Below are 17,526 nucleotides of genomic sequence, written 5' to 3' on the forward strand. Positions count from 1 at the left end.
CTATCAACCGCAGCCCCCAGGCCAGCCGAATGGAGTGGGAGTGCCCGTGGCCGCTGCTGACATCTGCCTCCTGGCTTCCTTTCATGCCAGACCAGGAAGGAAACCTTGGTTCAAAGGCCTGCCCTGGGGTGGGTGTGGGATGAAGAGAGGCGGGGAAAGCCCCTCAAGATGATGAGCTTGAGACACGGAGAGGGGGAGAGGGACTCCTTCTGGTCATGCAGAAGGCCTCCATCTACACAGCAGGTGAGTCTTAGAATGCCGGGGCGGATCGTGGTTTCACAGCATGAGTTAGAGCTTGTTCCCCAGGAAAGGGGCTGTTTAAGTTTAGAAAGCAATGGTCCTTCCACTAGATACAGGTTCCCTGGCCTCATGTCCATCACCACCACTGAAGATCCCTTAGCAACAGCCCCCACCCTGCAGAGCAGCCATCCAGCCCTGCCTCTGTTGCCTCCTGTGACCAGGAGTTAGTACCCCAAGCCTCTGTGACATTTGGGTACTCCATTAATGAGAAAGCTCTTCTTCCATCAAGATAAGCTTCCCTCTGTGCAATTTCTTTTTTGTTGTTGTTTGGGGATTTTGTTGTTGTTGTTGTTTTGTTTTGTTTTTTTGAAACAGAGTCTTACTCTGTTGCCCAGGCTGGAGTGCAGTGGCACGATCTCGGCTCACTGCAGCCTCTGGCTCCCGGGTTCAAGAGATTCTCCCACCTCAGCCTCCTGAGTAGCTGGGACTACAGGCGCACACTACCACACCTGGCTAATTTTTGTGTTTTTAGTAGTAGAGAAAGGGTTTCGCCATGTTGGCCAGGCTGGTCTCAAACTCCTGACCTCGGTTGATCCACCCGCCTCAGCTTCCCAAAGTGCTGGGATTACAGGCATGAGCTACCACATCCAGCCTCCTCTGTGCAATTTCTTTTCTGTTTTCTTTTTCTTTTTCTTTTTTTTTGAGATGGAGTCTTGCTCTGTCGCCCAGGCTGGAGTGCAGTGGTGCGATCTCGGCTCACTGTAACCTCCGCCTCCCAGGTTCAAGCGATTCTCTGCCTCAGCCTGCCAAGTAGCTGGGATTACAGGTGCCCGCCACCACACTCGGCTAATTTTTTTTTTTTTTTTTAAGACGGAGTCTCGCTTCTTTGCCCAGGTTGGAGTGCAATGGCACAATCTTGGCTCACTGCAACCTCCGCCTCCCAGGTTCAAGTAATTCTCCTGCCTCACCTCCCCAGTAGCTGGGATTACAGGTGCCCACCACCGCGACCAACTAATTTTTGTATTTTTTAGTAGAGATGGGGTTTCACCCTGTTGCCCAGGCTGGTGTCGAACTCCTGACTTCAAGTGATCCACCCACTTCAGCCTCCCAAAGTGCTGGGATTACAGGTGCGAGCCACCACGCCCAGCCTATATTTTTAGTAGAGACAGGGTTTCACCATGTTGCCCAGGCTGGTCTTGAACTCCTGACTTCATGATCCACCCACCTCGGCCTCCCAAAGTGCTGAGATTACAGGCGTGAGTCATCATGCCCCACCTCCTCTTTTTTTTTTCTACCCACAGGTCCCATCTCAAGTCTTTGGGGCTACTACTCCCTCTGCCCTGGGTGTACCAATGGATACTGCCCCCCATACTGGTCCTCTCCTGGGCAGGCGTCTGGCTCCCCTAAACCTCGCCTGGTTCCTTAGCCCCATCAAGTTTCTGAGACAGCCCTGATGTGGAGGCTCCCTGGGACTTCTCACTGTACATACCACCCCCTGCCAGGTGCCCACACTCAGTCCTAGGCACAGAGCTGGCAATCCCAAGTGGCTCCACTCCTGAGCCCCAGCATCCCACCTCTCACAACTCGGCCATCTGGGTGGCCCCCAGGCCAACACCTATGCCACACCCAAATCCAACCCCACCAGCTTCCTCTGCCCCTGCCCCTCACCCCAGGCCCCTTTCATCCAGTCTTCAAAACGTCAAACTGCTGCTCCCCCTGCTCCTTCTTCCAAGTGTCTCCAAACCCCACCCCTCTCTTCCCAGACCCCGAGCCCTGCCCATCAGGCCACCATCCTCTGTCCCCTAAATTCTGAAAAGGCTCCTCCCTGCTCTCCCCACCTGAACCTGCCCCCTCCCATGTGTCCTGAGAGCAGCATAGCATGGAGGTTAGGGGCAGGGCACCAGTTCATTCCATCCCCTGCTCCTCCACTCACTGGCTATGTGGCCTTAAGCAAGCTGCTCAACCTCTCTGTGCATCGTTGTCTTAATAGTACCTCTCTCCTAGAGTTGCCTGTGAATAGTCTGGTTGCCAAGGAATTCAGAATGGCCGATACGGGACGGAAGGCAGGGGATAAAACAAAGCAGAAAGGGGCACAGGAGCCAGGTCCTTAAGTCCTTAAGACCTTCAATGCTCAACTAAGGCCTGGGAACTTTCTCCTGAGATGAGTGGAGAGCCTTCAGGATAGTCTTAAGTCTCTGATCAATGTTGTGCCTTTGGAATGTCTTGGTGCCTATGGTGCCTATGGAATGTCTTGCTTTCTTTCCTGCAGAGACTGAGAGCCCCTCCTGTCCCAGGGGTGCTGAGAGGTCTGTCTCTGGCTCCCCCACCGCCCCCATGTCTCTGCTGGGACTGGTAAATCATGGAGCTATGCCCGGCAGAGTTCTCTTGCCAGAATCCAGGCCTCTGTCACCACAGGAGATCAGGACTGGACTCCCAGGGGTCTGACCTGACTTCCAACCCCAGGAGGGTGGGTGATGTCCAGCGAGGGCTTGTCTAGGTCGTCCAGCCTTCCGCTGTTGGCCTCAGGGACCATCCAGGCAGCCTGCCCAAGTTACTCTTGGCCCCTCTCTGACACAGACTCTCCACCTACCTACAAAGCTCTTTCGCAAATGTGTCATTATTTTGTTTAATCCTCATAACAACTCTGGGAGTCGGGTGTTATTATCCCATTTTACAGTTGGCAAACTGGATAATGTATGATCTCTTACCTACTCGCCAGGAGCCCACTCACAACGGTTCACGCCTGAGTGCGAGGAGGATTGGGGGTGCTCCTCCGCCCACCTCAGCCAGCCAGGCCCAGCACTGAGTGAGGGGCCTGTGGCAGCGGGAGGGGGGCCCAGGGAAGTGGAGGGCAGGTGGGGGCTGCTGGCACTGGGACCTGCCAAATAGAGAGAGAGGCCAGGAGGGGCTGGGAGGCCTTGAGGGCAGGGAGAGCAGGAACGGGAATGAAGAGGCAGGCTAGGAGCAGGCTCCGAATCTGAGACCTGGGAGGAACCTCCTTGAGTCACCCTACTCTTTGTACAGATCAGGAAATTGAGGCCCACCCAGTCAGGAAGAGAAATTCATCTAAAAACACTCAGCCTGCCAGAGACCAAGCCAGAATCTGTGCCAGAGTGCACCCAGGCTGTTCCTGGAGAACCCAGGAACCAGCCCCATGGGGCCAATCAGCTGGCACTGGGCTGACCAGCAGGCACTGAATGAAACTTCTAGCCTCCGGGCCTCTCTGGGTGGCCAGCAGGGGGCGGTACTGCCCCAGGAGTGACAGCTTCCAGACTCCCAGCCACCGCCCTCAGGCCCATCCCAAGGTCCCAGGGCAGAACCACGGCTGGGGACACAGAAGGCATAGGTGGGAGGCAGGGTTTCTGGGGTGGGAAGAGCAGCACACAGAGCTGAGCATGGGACTCCCCGGGCCCATTCTGATGCCAGGTCCTTCTAACCTGAGCGAGGGAGGAAATAAGCCCTTCCTTTCTCCTTGCACCTCCACCAGTTGAGAGAACATTCTCCAAATGTTCTCTCCATCCAAAGTCTGCTCTCTCGAGAGGGGAAGGGGCTGGAGAAGAGACTGTCTCCCAGGCCACAGGCTTCCACAGAAAGTTGTCCTGCAAAGGAGGCTAGACCTAAGGAGAAACTTCTAGAGGCCTCTACACTGAGTATCCACCCTCGATTCCGGGAGTGTCCCTTTCCCAAAATAATGCTCTAGGAGAAGGTGGGAAAAGGGTGGCCAACTGCAGTGCTGTGTGGAGACAGGGGCTAGATGTCCTTATTGCTGTTTCAGGCCCCCCTTAGGTGGAACAAGAGAGAATTTTCCCCAGGACGGCTAAAGAAGGGCAGGGGCATGGGGGAGTGAGCAGGGCTGCAGGGGTCAAGAAGATGAGCCACTCTGGCCCCCAGGAGAGATGGCCAGGGTGCAGGGGGCTCCGTGTCACCCCCATCAGCCCTGGGACCCTTCCCAATGGCGAGGGCTTGTATTCCTAACCAAACTTCTGGATCTGGTCCCAGCGGGAACCCCTGCTATAATGAGTGCCCCCAAGGCCTCCCTTCAAAATCCCAGGAGTCCAGCTTCTCAGGGCAAAAGTCCCACAGCAGCTGGCAATACAAGATCTAGGAGGCAGGGGATCTTGAGGCCCCAGGTCAGAAAGGCCCCACACACCTGCCTCTCCCAAGATTTAAAATGCCAGGGGCCTAGGGGTTCCCATCCCGTGCTACTAGACTTCGTGGTGGTCCTCAACCCCAAGCCCACTGTGCCCTGTGCAGCATGGACAGATGGTCTCCAAGGGGCCCCTTTCAGCACCACTCCCCTTGGTTTCCCATCAATGACACCATACACCAAAGTTCATGCACTGTCCACTGGAAAGCCCCTGTCAGGGCCAGTTGTCCTACAATTAACTCTTCAGTTCTCCCAAGCTGATGGTTCCACCACACAGAGAGCAGACAGGGTGGGCAGGGGTTTGGGGAGTCACAGCAGGCACCCAGGGACAGAGGGGCAAGGAAAATGGAGATGGGGGCACATTCAGGGGGCGGGGACAGCATCCTGGCAGGTCCCGGGCCTGCACCGCCTGGAGAAGCCGGTGACTCACAGGGCTGACAGAAGAGCTGAAACCAGACAGGAGAGTGAAGGAAGGAGGAAGGAACACCCACCAGGTAACCTGTGTCCTCAGACATGTGCACTTCCAGGCCAGAGTTTCTATGAATCAGCGTCTCTAGACACAACCACCTTGATCCCTTCCGTTGCCTCATGCTGACGTCTGAGTCTGGCCCATGGCCATCTAAACCCCCGCACTCTGGTTCAACCACCATCAGGCCCACATAGCAGCTGCTTCAGATCAAAAATCTCCTCTTCAGGGGCTTTTCACCAAGCTGATGGTAAAGGCAGGATTCCTGGGTCCCAGTGTCCACTGCAGCCACTCTGGCTTCCCCTTAGCCCCTCTGCACCCCCTGCTCACCACCTGGCCAGTGCTTCTGCTCTCCTTTTGCCTAGCATTCCCCTACCACCCCTGCTTTGCCTAGCAGGTACCTACTCATCCTTCAGGTTTCAACCCATGTCACCTCCTCCAATGAGCTTTCTCTGACCTCTCAGCTAAGTCAAATCCCCCATTACATGTGCTCCTGACACCATGCACCCCTCTCTGAGCCCTTTGTAGAGTTTAGTTGTGTGGTTAGTGATGAATGCCTGCCTCCTGCACTAGAGCTGAAGCTCCAGGAAGGCAGGGACCAGGGCCTGGTCTAGTTCACCCTCCATTATCTCTGCAGCATGTGGCAGAGTCAGTGCTAGGCACAGAGTAGGCCCTCAGTAAACGTGCTCTGAATGAGTGGGTTCCCCAGCCAGCTGGATGTCCCACGATTTCCCCCACGCCACCCCATCTGGCTCTAGCTCCTCTCTGTGACCCTTTTCATCTGCAGTCCTTGGAGCCTCCTAATGGTTGGGCTCTGTGGTGGGGACCAGGCAACCTGCCCCTGGGGCCTCAAGATCAAGGCAAGACACAAGACTCAATACCCCTCCAACAGGTTACAGGGGTAGCCTCAGTGACACCAATTGCTCTGACCCATGACTCAGAGGAAGCCAGTCCTCCAGAGCGCACATCCGGTCCACATCCTCCTTGATGATTTTGCAACCAGCTGCTGTTCCAATCTCAGGGCCTATGGCCCTCAGGGACTATCCAGCCTCCACCTAGAAATCAGATGCCCAGAGATGGTTAGGACCCAGCCCAAGGTCACACAGCATAGCTGTCACAGAGCCGCACCAAGAATCCAGGGCGCCTCTAGCATAGGGTTCTCCCCATGCTATAATAAATGTAGCTATTTTTAGGAAGTGAATTAGCAAGTCAAATATGATGTCTGCTAATAATACCACATTTCTGCTTTTCAGAGTCTTCATCACCTTATTTGCTCCTGCAACCTCAGGGTGGGCTGGGCACTGAAGTAGGTGGTGAGCTCATCTGAAAGGTGTGGTCCAGAGAGAGGAAATGACTGGTCCTGAAACGCAATAAGCCCAGCCTTCCTGCCCGCCCTGCTCAGTGGTACTCCCAGAGAGGGTGCAGTGCCCCAGAGGTCCCCTTCCCAGGGCCTGGCTGGCAGCCTCCCACCTGGGCAGGCGCCTCGGGGCACTCAGACCAGCCGCTGCCTCCCTCGCCTGTTGTCCTCTTGGCCCTCCCACCCCATCCCCTAAGCTGAGGTCAGCCTCCTGCCTTTCCCGGCCCCTGGCAGACCTTGCTTCTGCGCTAGCTCCAGCCTAAACCTGCATTCTCACAGCCCGTGGACCTCAGGTGGCCTCAAGGCCTGACATCCAGTTGTATTTTTTCCCCTGCAAATTCCTTAGCACATGCCAGGGGTAGCTCTGAGCAGGAAGGCACGGGCGGCCAGCTTTGCAGCCTGAGCTCTCCTCAACTTGGGACCTCAGTTCCCCATCAAAAGGGACAACAGCCTCATCCCAAGAGGGGCTGGGGTTAGATCCAGCCCCTAGTCCTGCAGCCCCATCTCCTACCCCCTCCCCCTCCCCCACAGAAGCTCCTCAGACATCTGGCAGCACCAGACAGGGCTGGATGGACGCAAACATGAGGTCAGATCCTCAATTGCTTCCTGAGCCCTTCCCAGAGGAGCAGGGTGCTTCCCAACTGGGAAGCAGCTGAGCTGCTCCATAAAGGAAACCGGAGAGGCAGGGAAGGATGGAGACCATTGCTGGCAGAGGAAGCGACAGCACCCCTATTTCTCAGATGGGCAACTGAGCCACAAGCCATAGGCTGGCATGCTACCTATATGCCACCTATGTGGGGGCCACCACAAGCCCCCACCTCTTGTGAAAGTCTCTACTGAGCCCAAGGGCCTAGCATGAGCCAAGGAGGGGGTTGGGCTAAGGCTAAAAGGATATCTGGGCCGGCTCCCAGGAGCCTTGACTCCCAGGACAGGGACCTGTAGGGATGGGTCCTTCACTCAGACTCACGCTGGGGAATTCTGCAGTCAGGAAGGCTTCTCAGAGAGGGGTGCTGTGGGGGGCTCAAGGGCAACAAGGAGGGAGGAAGGCATTGAGATGGGCTCAGCAGGTGCAAAGGGCGGAGCAGAGGAGGCGCTCAGGGATCCCCCTCAGGTGACCGCCCTGGCCTGTCTCCCCTCCCGGCACCGACTGGCTTGCAGAGGAAGATCTGGGCTCATTGTCCATTGTAAGCTGGGTATGTCCCAATAGCTCAGGCTCCTGGACCCTGGTGGGCCAGCAGGGAGGGGCGTTGTAGCAGGAGGGAGACAGGCCAGGCCATCCCAATGAGGAGAGAGCAGAAGGAGGGGCCTCCCCAGGGTGGCAGGCACAAGCCTGTCCAGGGAAACCCACAGCTGCATGGGGGCAGTGGGTGCCTCTCCCTTTATCCATTATCTGGCAGGATGAGATGGGCACTCTCCTTGCCCAGGCCCAGACCTGGTCCCCACAGCCGGGAGCCTCCCACCCGGCATTGTCCTCCCTGGGGAGCCATGCTGGTTGTGGGACTGCGGCCATGCCTGGCAGGGGACGGTGCCGATGCTGACACAGCAAGAACCAGGCCAGCCATGAACAAAGAAACATGGGAAGGGGCCGCGTCTGCAGGAGTCGTTCCTAAGGTGGCGGCCAGCACCCTGGACTGTAGGCTGAGGAGGCACAGGACGGCCTCTCCCTGAGTGTTCCAGCCAGCATGTTCCTGATCAGATACTCGGGGGGCAAAGCTGATCAAGGCCCTCTGGGCACAGCTCAGTCCAAAAATCCCCATCACTTCTCCCCAGGGCCCAACCCCCATCACTCGTGACAGAAAAGGCCTCTGAATCACCTCTCAACCCTGACAGCAGGGTCCACTCACCACCTCCACTTTTTTTGCCACGATCCCCCTCAGGGTGGGAGGGGAGACTGGACAGGAACAGGGGAGCCCAGAAGGGCCCATGCTGGGCCCATAGGCAGACAGCACCCATACAGCAGGGGCTGCAGTGCCCTGATTGGCTTGTGGCAGGTGTTGTGGGGAAGGCACCCAGTAGCAGGGCGGCTGGCCAGGTGTGGGAGCCCTGACGTTGGGCCTGTCAGACAGCATCAGGGAAGGAGCTGCTGGTACCAGTGGGGTGAGGGCTGGGAGCCTCGGCGAAGTGGTGGCTTTTCAGCTGAGTGAGCGAGAAACACCGGCTAAAGTGGAGTTGGTGCCCCACTTTCCAGACACAAGCGAGGGAGGGCTGCCCACTGCCCGCAGGGCCCCCGGTCAGGGCGGGAGGGCTCGGCACCGAGAGGTCCACCAAGCCAGACCAGGCAGGGCCAGCACGTGGACCGGCGGAGACCAAGGTCCCAGAGAGGTGGGGGACAGGAGGCGCCCCCTCCCCTGCCACATGAGGAAAGTGGGCATGCTGGGCAGGAAGGGAGGGGCTGGTGCCAGAGAGGAGTGCCAGTGTCCAGGGTGAGGGAAGGCCAGCACCATAGCCTGTGGGTGGGGCAAGGTAGGCAAGTCCAGTGTGGCTCCAGGGTACCTCAGAAGCTGAGATGTAAGCAGGGTAGGGACATCTTATCCATAGCCAGGTTCTGGGAGTGCCCAGGGACAGCATTACCCTTAGATGCCAGCAAGAAGGAGCCCTGCCCTGGCACCTGCATTCTAGAGGATTCCACTCCAGCCTTCCACTGGCCTTGCCCCTCCAACAGGGAAAAAAGTCCGTGAGCCAAGGAAATGTGTCCACCCAAGCCCTACATCCCCCTCCAAATGCAGAACCCCAGAATTCCCTGCCCACAGGGCCCCAAATCTAACTCCATAGCCCGCATGGGCCTTTCCGCTGGGCCTGCCTTCCTGAGAACCGACCTGCATAGGGTGTGCACACCCCAAGGCCTCAGGAGTGGCCAAGGGGCAGCCACTGCTATGTATGTGGATGGGCCTGGGAAGGTCACACACTGCCCAAGGGGGAGCCCGGGATGGGAGCTGGGGTTGGCTCAGCCTCTGCCTGCCACATTGCAGTCCTGCATTCCAGGAGCCCGAGAATTCTAAGTGCAAACCTGGTCCTCAGGGTGTTATGAAGGTGTATTTGTTAATGTAGGAGGATAGAGCATATCCTATTTAGAGGTTGTTGGCTTGATTTATAACTTTGAAATATCCAGACATATAGTATGTGGGCCTCCATTTTTACTCCTGCCCTGGGCCCAGGCAATGTTAGGGGTGGGATCAGAAGGCAAGCCCTGGCCCCTGCCCCACACCCAGGAGACCCCTGCTCTCTAGCCAGTGAGCACTGCCAAAGCAGGGCTGGGCAGGACGCCAGCAGCCGAGGGAGCCCAGATGCACCTGTGGACCTAGCTCCAGGGCTGGTGGGAACCAGCAGGCTGGGTTCCTGGGGCTAGGAGCAGGGGAACCCCAGAGAGCAGCTTCTCCCAGGGTTGGGCTTCTGCTTGAAGCTGGGAAAGCCAAAGAGAGGCTAAGCATGTGGCCCAGGGACACACAGCCTGGATGGGGCTGCTGTGCCCTCCCCTGGGTGTCCCTCCTGCCTCCGAGGCTCACCCGCCTGTGCATCCTGCTCGGGGTGCCTCGATCCTTTTATTAAGTTCATTCCTGTGGCCAAGCCCTTCCCCCACAGTTTCCCATGCTGGCACCTCAGGAGGATCCTGCCCCTCGTTCCCTACCCAGCTTCAGCCCCTTCCTCCAAGGCTCCAAGTCCCCTCGCCCCCCTCACTGCAAATCACCTTTCTTCCGTTGGAGCCAGGATCTTAGCTCAGGGAGCAACCCCAGCCCCGGTATACAAAGAGAAGCCTGAGGCCCACAGTCCCAGAGTGAGGCTGCAGCTGAGCCCAGGCTAGGATGGGTCTCCTACCCCACCTCTTCAGCTCAGGGGGCGTCGCCCATCTCTTTAGAGCCTCACAGACCCCCCTGGTTCAATTCCCCACTAACGCTCGCTCTCTGTGATCTCCCACAAGCTGCTCTATATTCTGAGTTCCTTCATTTATGAAATGAAGTTAATAAATTTTGCCTTGTAAAGTTGTTAGAGGGATTAGATAAAATACACGCATAGGCCAGGCCCTATGCCAAGAACACCTTAGAGCTGAGACCTCCTTCCCCGCCTCACTCTGGCAATGGACATTACTGAGCAGCACCAGGAACCCAAGGCCCAGACAGATGTGTCTCTTGCCCTCTGGGAGCTTCCCTCATGCTGGGAAAACAGACACCAGCCGGGAACCCGCGAGAGGCTCCCAGAGAAGGGGAGTGTCCAGGAGGGAGATGAAGCTGGAGGCAGGAGGGGAGGGCGAGGGGTTGCTGGTCAAGGAGGGCCTCTCTGAGAATATGCCCTGAGGACCTAAGGGAACCAGTTGTGCAGCATGTGGAAGAAGAATGTTCTAGAGAGGGGGAACTTAGGACGGTGCCTTGCAGGTTCTCAGAAACGCCTGGCGCTTATCTGAGCACACACTCGCGGACCCTGTTACCACACCACAGTGGGGCCTCTGTGTGGGGCTGATAAGGCCAGAAAAGATCTCAAGATATTTTCTTTCCTTTTCTTTGAGTGGCCTGAGATAGGCTGTGTGGGGACACTTGGCTCACGGCCTGCCTCACAGGGCACCATGGAGCACTCGCTGCTGGGCGTCCCAGTGGGGACTCGGGATTGGCCCCTGAGGGGGGCTGCCGGCCAGTGCTGGTGGCCCATGCATGACGGGGCTGACCTGGCTCCCCTGTCGTGACCTGCAGAGGCCTGCTCTCTGCTTGTGCACTCTCTGCCTGCTCGAGTGCACAGCGTACAGGCTCTGGGCTCGGAGATGAGGGCTGGAAGCCAGCTATGTCACCTTCGTTCCCTCACCTGTAAAATGGGGGTGCTGACAGTAACATCATCCTCAGAGGGTTCCTGTAAAGGAGTGGGGGAGATGGTGCTAGAGCCTGGCTCATCCAAAGGCCAGGCAAGGTGGCTCACGCCTGTAATCCCAGCACTTTAGGAGGCCAAGGCAAGCAGATTGCTTGAGGTCAGGAATTCGAGACCAGCCTGGCCAACATGGTGAAACCCCCGCCTCTACTAAAAACACAAAAATTTAGCTGGATGTGGTGGTGTGCGCCTGTAATCCCAGCTACTCAGAGGCTGAGGCAGGAGAACCGCTTGAACCCGGGAGGCGGAGTTTGCAGTGAGCCAAGATCGCGCCGCTGCACTCCAGTCTGGGCGACAGAGTGAGACTCCACCTCAAAAAAACAAAAACAAAAACAAACAAACAAAAAGCTCAGTAGGTGCTACTTCCTTTCTTACAGGACCCGTGCCTCCTGGGATGACCCCCACCATCCACCCCTAGGCACCAGGACTGAGTCGGCTCTGAAAAGAAATGGGGAATGAAGCTTTGGGACTTGATTCCTGCTTTCAGGGAGCCAATGGTCCAGCCAGGGGGATGAGGGTTCATGTCCCTTCCTGGGCCTCCAGGAGGTCATGATCTTCGAAGCAAGAATGAGGAAGCCCACGGTGGTAGCGTGGGGCCCTGCATGAAGTGCCTGTGACGGGAGATGGAAGAACTCTGTCATATGTCCGTAAGAGTGAAAGGAACCTCAAGAATTCAAGAAACCAAACTGGCACCCAAGATAGATGAAGAGATCAGGAATTTACCAGGCCACAGAGGCTTCTTGGCAGCCACCTGCAAAGACGGATAACACCATGGCCAGGCCCCCCATGCTCCATACCGTGTGTGTGACCTCCACAGACTCACTCCGCAATGTGACTTTGGGTAGGTCACAGTACCTGCACGGCCTCAGCTTTCCCACCTGTCAGATGGGGAGAACAACAGCGCCCTCCCCATGAAGACATCGTGAGCACCACACCAGGTAAATCATGACCTGCTCTTGTGTGTGCAGGGATGTCAACAAAGACGAGTTCCTTTTCCCTGAAGTGATGAAAGGGACTTTTAGAAAAGAGGAAGTGGGTGGATTCTTAGGAAACCTTAGTTCCACCCACAGGCAAGTGGCTCTGATGATTCAGTAGGAGACTTCCAGGTGTGCCCAGGAGGCGCAAGCTACCAAAGTCATGTCCTCTCACCTGAATTTTCATCCAGCCCAACCCTGCCTCTGGACACCTGTCCCCTCTTGGGACCTTGAGGCCAGGCCTGGAGAGGATGTGAACGCCTGGAGGCCCTCCCAAGCCCAAGCAGGAGGTAGACGCAGGGACAGTGGGCATCTTCCATCAGGCGGAGCTTGGCCAAGATTCCAGCAGCATCCAAGGGCTGCTGAGCGACTCGCAGATGCCCATGCCTGGCAGGCTGGTCTCCATGGTCAGACCCCAGCCTCTCTCCCCTGGGCCCCTCTCATCCTGCTCCTCAAAGTCCCACAGGCTTCCCCGCCTCCATGGCTTTGCCAAGGCCACCCACCTGCCCCGGTACACTCCTGCTTCCACCTCTGTGCCTGCAGGCCTGCCCTACCTGGAGGCCTTCCCCTGTGTTCTATGGGTTTCTCACCACATGGTCACATCAGTTATCTATCAAAGTGGCTGACACTCCCTCCACTCCTGCCTCTGCCCCTCCTTGCCTCTGCCTGTGTTCCCCCTCCCATCACCACCTGAGCCTGTCTCCCCTCCTTCCTCAGGACTCAGGAGCCAGCGAGGCTGTGGGGCACCTGCCGACATTCTGCCTGGTCTCCCTGGCTTCTCAGCCTCCTCCCACTGCCTACTGCTGCCTCTGGGCATCAAACCAGCTGCTTGAGTCTTTCCCATCCCACAGGACCCCTCTCTCAATAGCCCCGCACCCCACACCTCCAGCCTCTGCCCTTGGCTCTGGAAATCACGGTCTCCACCCACTGCCTCCATTAACCCCCTCCTCCCCATCCCCTTAATTCCTGGGATCCAATCCCTGCCCCAACACCCCACCGAGGCCACTGATCACCTCTCTGCTGTTATGTCTGGGGCACTTCACTGCCACCCCTGCCTCCACTCCTCAACACCATTCCAAAGCACAGATCCTTCTTTCTTTCTCTTCTTAAAACACGTGCCCACGCTCCTGGCTCCTGAGACACCCACCCAGATTTCCTTTCACCTCACTGCCCACTCCATCACTGGCCCCTTCAAGGTTCCACTTCCTCCTCCTAGGGCCACCCTCAAAGAAGCCCCATCCAGGGGTCTGTCCTTGGCCTTTCTCCCCTCCCTCGCCTCTGCCCAGGCAGACAGACCTCTGCCACCCCTGGCCTGCCCCTCCTCCTGCATCCTCAAGTCCCCCACCCTCTGGCTCCTCTCCTGAGGTCCAGACCACCTCCAGGATTCCCTCGAGAGGCCCTCCCTTCTTTCTCCCTTGTCCTCAGCCCAGATGCTGAAAGGGGAACCAGCTTTCACCTCTCCTGATTTCATCCAGTCTCAAGGCGTTAGGTGCTGTCTATACTGTGCACACCCAAACAGACGCCTGGCTGTCCTCCCTCCCCCGTCCAGGCCTCTCCTCAGCCGCCCACACGACACTCCGCTTGGATGTCTAACAAGCATCTCAGCCGTTCCAGCTCCCGCTCCCCACAGCACCCCAACCCACTTCCCCCACTACCGCACTCTCCCCACCCCCGGCTGGCAGCTTTCTCCTTCCTGATGCTCAGACCAAAAGCCTTCGAGGCATCCCAGACCCCTCTCCCTCTCCCATCTACTGGCAAACCCTGCTGCTCTAATCTCAAAGGAGACCTAGAGTCTGACTGCCGCCCCCACCCTGGGCCAGGCCCCCATCATTTCTCATCTGGATCATTGCAGGAGCTTCCTAATTGGTCTCCCTGCTCCCACCTTTTCACTCCTGCCCCCAGGTGTTCCCAGCACAGTGGCCAGAGCCGTCCTGTTCAGATATGTCACTGGATTGCACCTCTCCGGTTGACGCTTCCCAATGGCTCCTGTGTTGCTCTCAGGAAAAGCCGGGGAATGATTGCGTGCCCTGGCCTCCTTGCTCGCATCCCCTGCTCTCCTCCCTGCACCCTCCTCTCTCTGGCTGCACTGCAGAGGCCTCCCCTGGGGTATCAGTTGAGGCAGGCTGGGGTGTGCCGCGATGACCATCCCTAGTCACCGGGCCTTAAAACAGAGAGGGGCATTTCTCATTCCAGCTTCATGTCATGAGGGTCGGCAGGGAGGGCTACACTGCATCGACCTCTCTCATGACTATGTTGGGGACATCTGGAGCATCACCTGCTTCCAGGCAAGGTGAAGGGAACATGGAATCACTCGCTGACTACTGCATGCTTCAGCTCGGAAGTGGCACGCGTCTCTTCTACTCATATCTCACTGGCCAGAGCAGATTACACAGCTGGGCCTAACCCCAAATGAAAGAAATGTAGCCCTTCCCTGTGCCCAGAAGAAGAGACAGGCACCGATGGACAGGGGTGACGGCCTCCCCGCTGCTGTTCCTCGAACGCGCCAGACATGCCCCCGCCCCGGGCCTTTGCCCTAGCTGTTCCCTCTGCCTGGAGTGCCCTTCCCCAAACACCTGCACAACTCGCCCCTCACCTTCTTTCAGCCTTTGTTCAAATGTCACCTTCTTGATGACGCTTCCCCTGACCACCTCACTTAAAACTTCAGATGTCTCCTGGACACAGGCTGCCAATCCCCCTTACCTTTACTTTAGCTTTCCACGGTTCTAACAGATTACCTAATTACATATTTCTTATGTCTATTACTATTGTCTGTTTCCATCAGCTAGAAGGAAAGCCCCTTGAGGGCAGGGGCATTTGTTGGTTTTGGTGACTGATGTAAGCCCAGCTCCCAGGACAGTACCTGGCACCCAGTAGGCACTCTATACTTTTGCTGCATGAATGAGTGAATGGATTTGGGGCCCCACTCACCACCAGGTCTTGTTCCCACATCCTTCAGAGCTTTTCAGTCTACACTTGAGTCCCCATCCCAAACTCGCTGCCTTCCCCAGGCCCTCACTGTTTCTCGTCTGGGTCCCCATCTCATAACAGCCCCTGACTGTCCGTGGGCCTCCAGCAATCCCCTTCCAGTCCAACACCACTGTGAAAGGCAGGATAGCAAGGTGATTCTGGCGTGGGCTCAGGGTCCTTTCTCTGGCTCTGCTGTTTACCAGCAGTGTGACTTTGGACTGGTTCCTTAACCTTCCTGTGCTCCAGTTCCACATGTTGTGATAATAGCACTTCTCTCATAGGGGTTGGAGTGCTGAGACGTTTAAATGAGATGGTGCATGCAAAGCACATTATAAATGTGGATTATTGCTTTACAATTGCCAGATCTTGTTACCAGACAAAGGAGATCCAAATCTGCTGAAAACTGTCCCTTGGCTCCTGGTAGTTTTCAGTTTCTTCTCTGCACCCAGGGGCCCTCCCAAGCTAGTCTCCTTCTCACTTGCCTGGTCTGTCCCTTCTTGCTCCCAGTCCCACCAAACTCCCCAGGGCCTCCCGAGCCCGTCATGCTGCCTCCTGCCCCGGCCTGGGCATTGGACGTTTCTCTACTCTTCACTGACTTTTACTTGCTTTCTTACTTAACAGAAATCCCAGAGCTTTTTTGCACTTTCATACATAGAAAACTTTCAGATTCTTTTTTCGAGATAGGGTCTCGCTTTCTTGCCCAGGCTGGAGTGCAGTGGTGTGATCTCAGCTCACTGCAACCTCCGCCTCCCAGGTTCAAGCAATTCTCATGCCTCAGCCTCCCGAGTACCTAGTGCACACCACCACGCCTGGATAATTTTTGTATTTTTAGTAGAGACAGGGTTTTGCCATGTTAGCCAGGCTGGTCTTCAACTCCTGACCTCAAGTAATCTGCCCACCTCGGCCTCCCAAAGCACTGGGATTACAGGCATGAGCCACCACACCCAGTCTCACATTCTTTTTAGAGCTGTCTTGAATTCCATCATGGGGACATACCATTGGGATATATCAGTCCCAAGTTGATGGCTATTAAGAATGTTTTTGATCTTCTGCCATCACAAGTATGCAGCTTAGTGTGTGTGCATCTGTCATATTCGTGCAGGTGTCTCTGTAAGACAGATTCCCGGAAGTGGGATTACTGGGTCAAAGGTAGCTAGTAAGGCACAACATGCCTTGCCAGCCCAGTGTGCTCCCCACCAGACCCAGGATCTAGCCCCAAGTCTGAGTGAGGCAGAATTCACGCCCTCACCTCTGTGCCATCTTGCCTCCTTCAGCAGTAGGGCTGGAGCCTATGGCGAGGGGCCAGCTCTACTTTCTGCCTCAGTCCGGATCGGTCCACTTGAGCGTGATATGTGGGGGCCGAGCTAGGAGGCCTTGGAGTTAGCCAAGAAGGCGAAGCCAGCTCCCAAACACTTCCAGAACACTTTGAGCCTTCATGAAGGCTGCGGGAGGGAGCATGGCCCCTTGCCCACATTCGCCCCACCTGAGCTCTTCTCTCTGGCAGCTGCCTCTGCCTCCCCATCAGCACCAGAGCGGGACTGGCAGTGGCACCCCAGGCACCAGTGAACAGGCTATAGGGCCCGTCCCCAGCTAGGGCTGGATGGTCAGACCCCTTGAAGAGGGAATGGCAGAACCTCAAGACCTTGGGTGGAGGGCAGCCCAGAAGAGCCAGCCCCAGGCCGTGCCATGGCTCCGTGGCTCATGTGGGCAGCCTCCCGCCGGCCCTCACAGAGGCAGAGCTAGGTCAGCAGCCAGGGTCGGGGTGCCTCTGAGGCCCAGGCCTACTTCACTGGGAGGCGTCCCTGCACAGAAGTGAGAGGGCTCAGGAGGGGCCTGGCTCTCTGCCTCTCTGCTGCTTCAGGAAAAGTCCTGCTCCTTGGCTGAGCCCTCAGGGTCCTTCACCAGCCCCCTGTCCACCGCCTGCCCTCCGGTCTCCTACACCCCCTCACACTCCAGTCAGTCATGTGGAAATGCTTGCGGTTCTCCACATGGGTTATTCCACTGCCTGCCTCCACGCCTCTGACCACGCAGCTCCTTCTTTTCCAGCTAACTCCCACTTTTCCGCAAAGACAATTCAAGAGTCCCTTGGAGCAGCCTGTTTGCACCTATGCACTCACACAGCACCTTGTTGGTTTTAGACCCGCCCGGTCCCTCACAGCACCCCCATCTGGGTTCACTGTCAGAGCTCTGAGCCCACTGGGCTACTCGTCCCAAAGGCACGCAGCACGTCCCAACATCTGTCTTCTCAGCTGGGACACGCCTGGCTCCGGGAGGGACAGAGGCTTCTACCTGGGGTAGCCGAGCTGTCCAAGGAAGTTTCAGCCATGTCGAGCCCCTGGCGTTGCCGAAATCCCCCACCCCATGGTGCCACAGCACCAGGGCAGCCCCTAGGAAAAGCCAGCCCCTCAGAGGCCCTGTGCTAAAGACCCAGAAATTGCCCCTGGGTCCCCGCAGGAGCTCCGCAATGGGGAAGTGAGCCCTCCTGAGGCCTGGCTGGCAGGAGGCTCTTCAAGGCCAGCATCATGTG

General features: G+C 57.1%; 1 long non-coding RNA gene across 1 annotated transcript; it reads left to right on the forward strand.

Moving 5' to 3' along the window:
• Positions 1 to 143: 143 nt before the first annotated feature.
• LOC129014551 (uncharacterized) lies at positions 144 to 15,675 on the forward strand. The gene is made up of 4 exons (XR_008494243.1): positions 144 to 243; positions 2,510 to 2,592; positions 11,436 to 11,996; positions 14,226 to 15,675. It is a non-coding gene; the product is annotated as an uncharacterized LOC129014551 (long non-coding RNA).
• Positions 15,676 to 17,526: the final 1,851 nt, after the last annotated feature.

Source organism: Pongo pygmaeus, chromosome 16 (assembly GCF_028885625.2).
Source record: "Pongo pygmaeus isolate AG05252 chromosome 16, NHGRI_mPonPyg2-v2.0_pri, whole genome shotgun sequence".
NCBI lineage: Eukaryota > Metazoa > Chordata > Mammalia > Primates > Hominidae > Pongo > Pongo pygmaeus.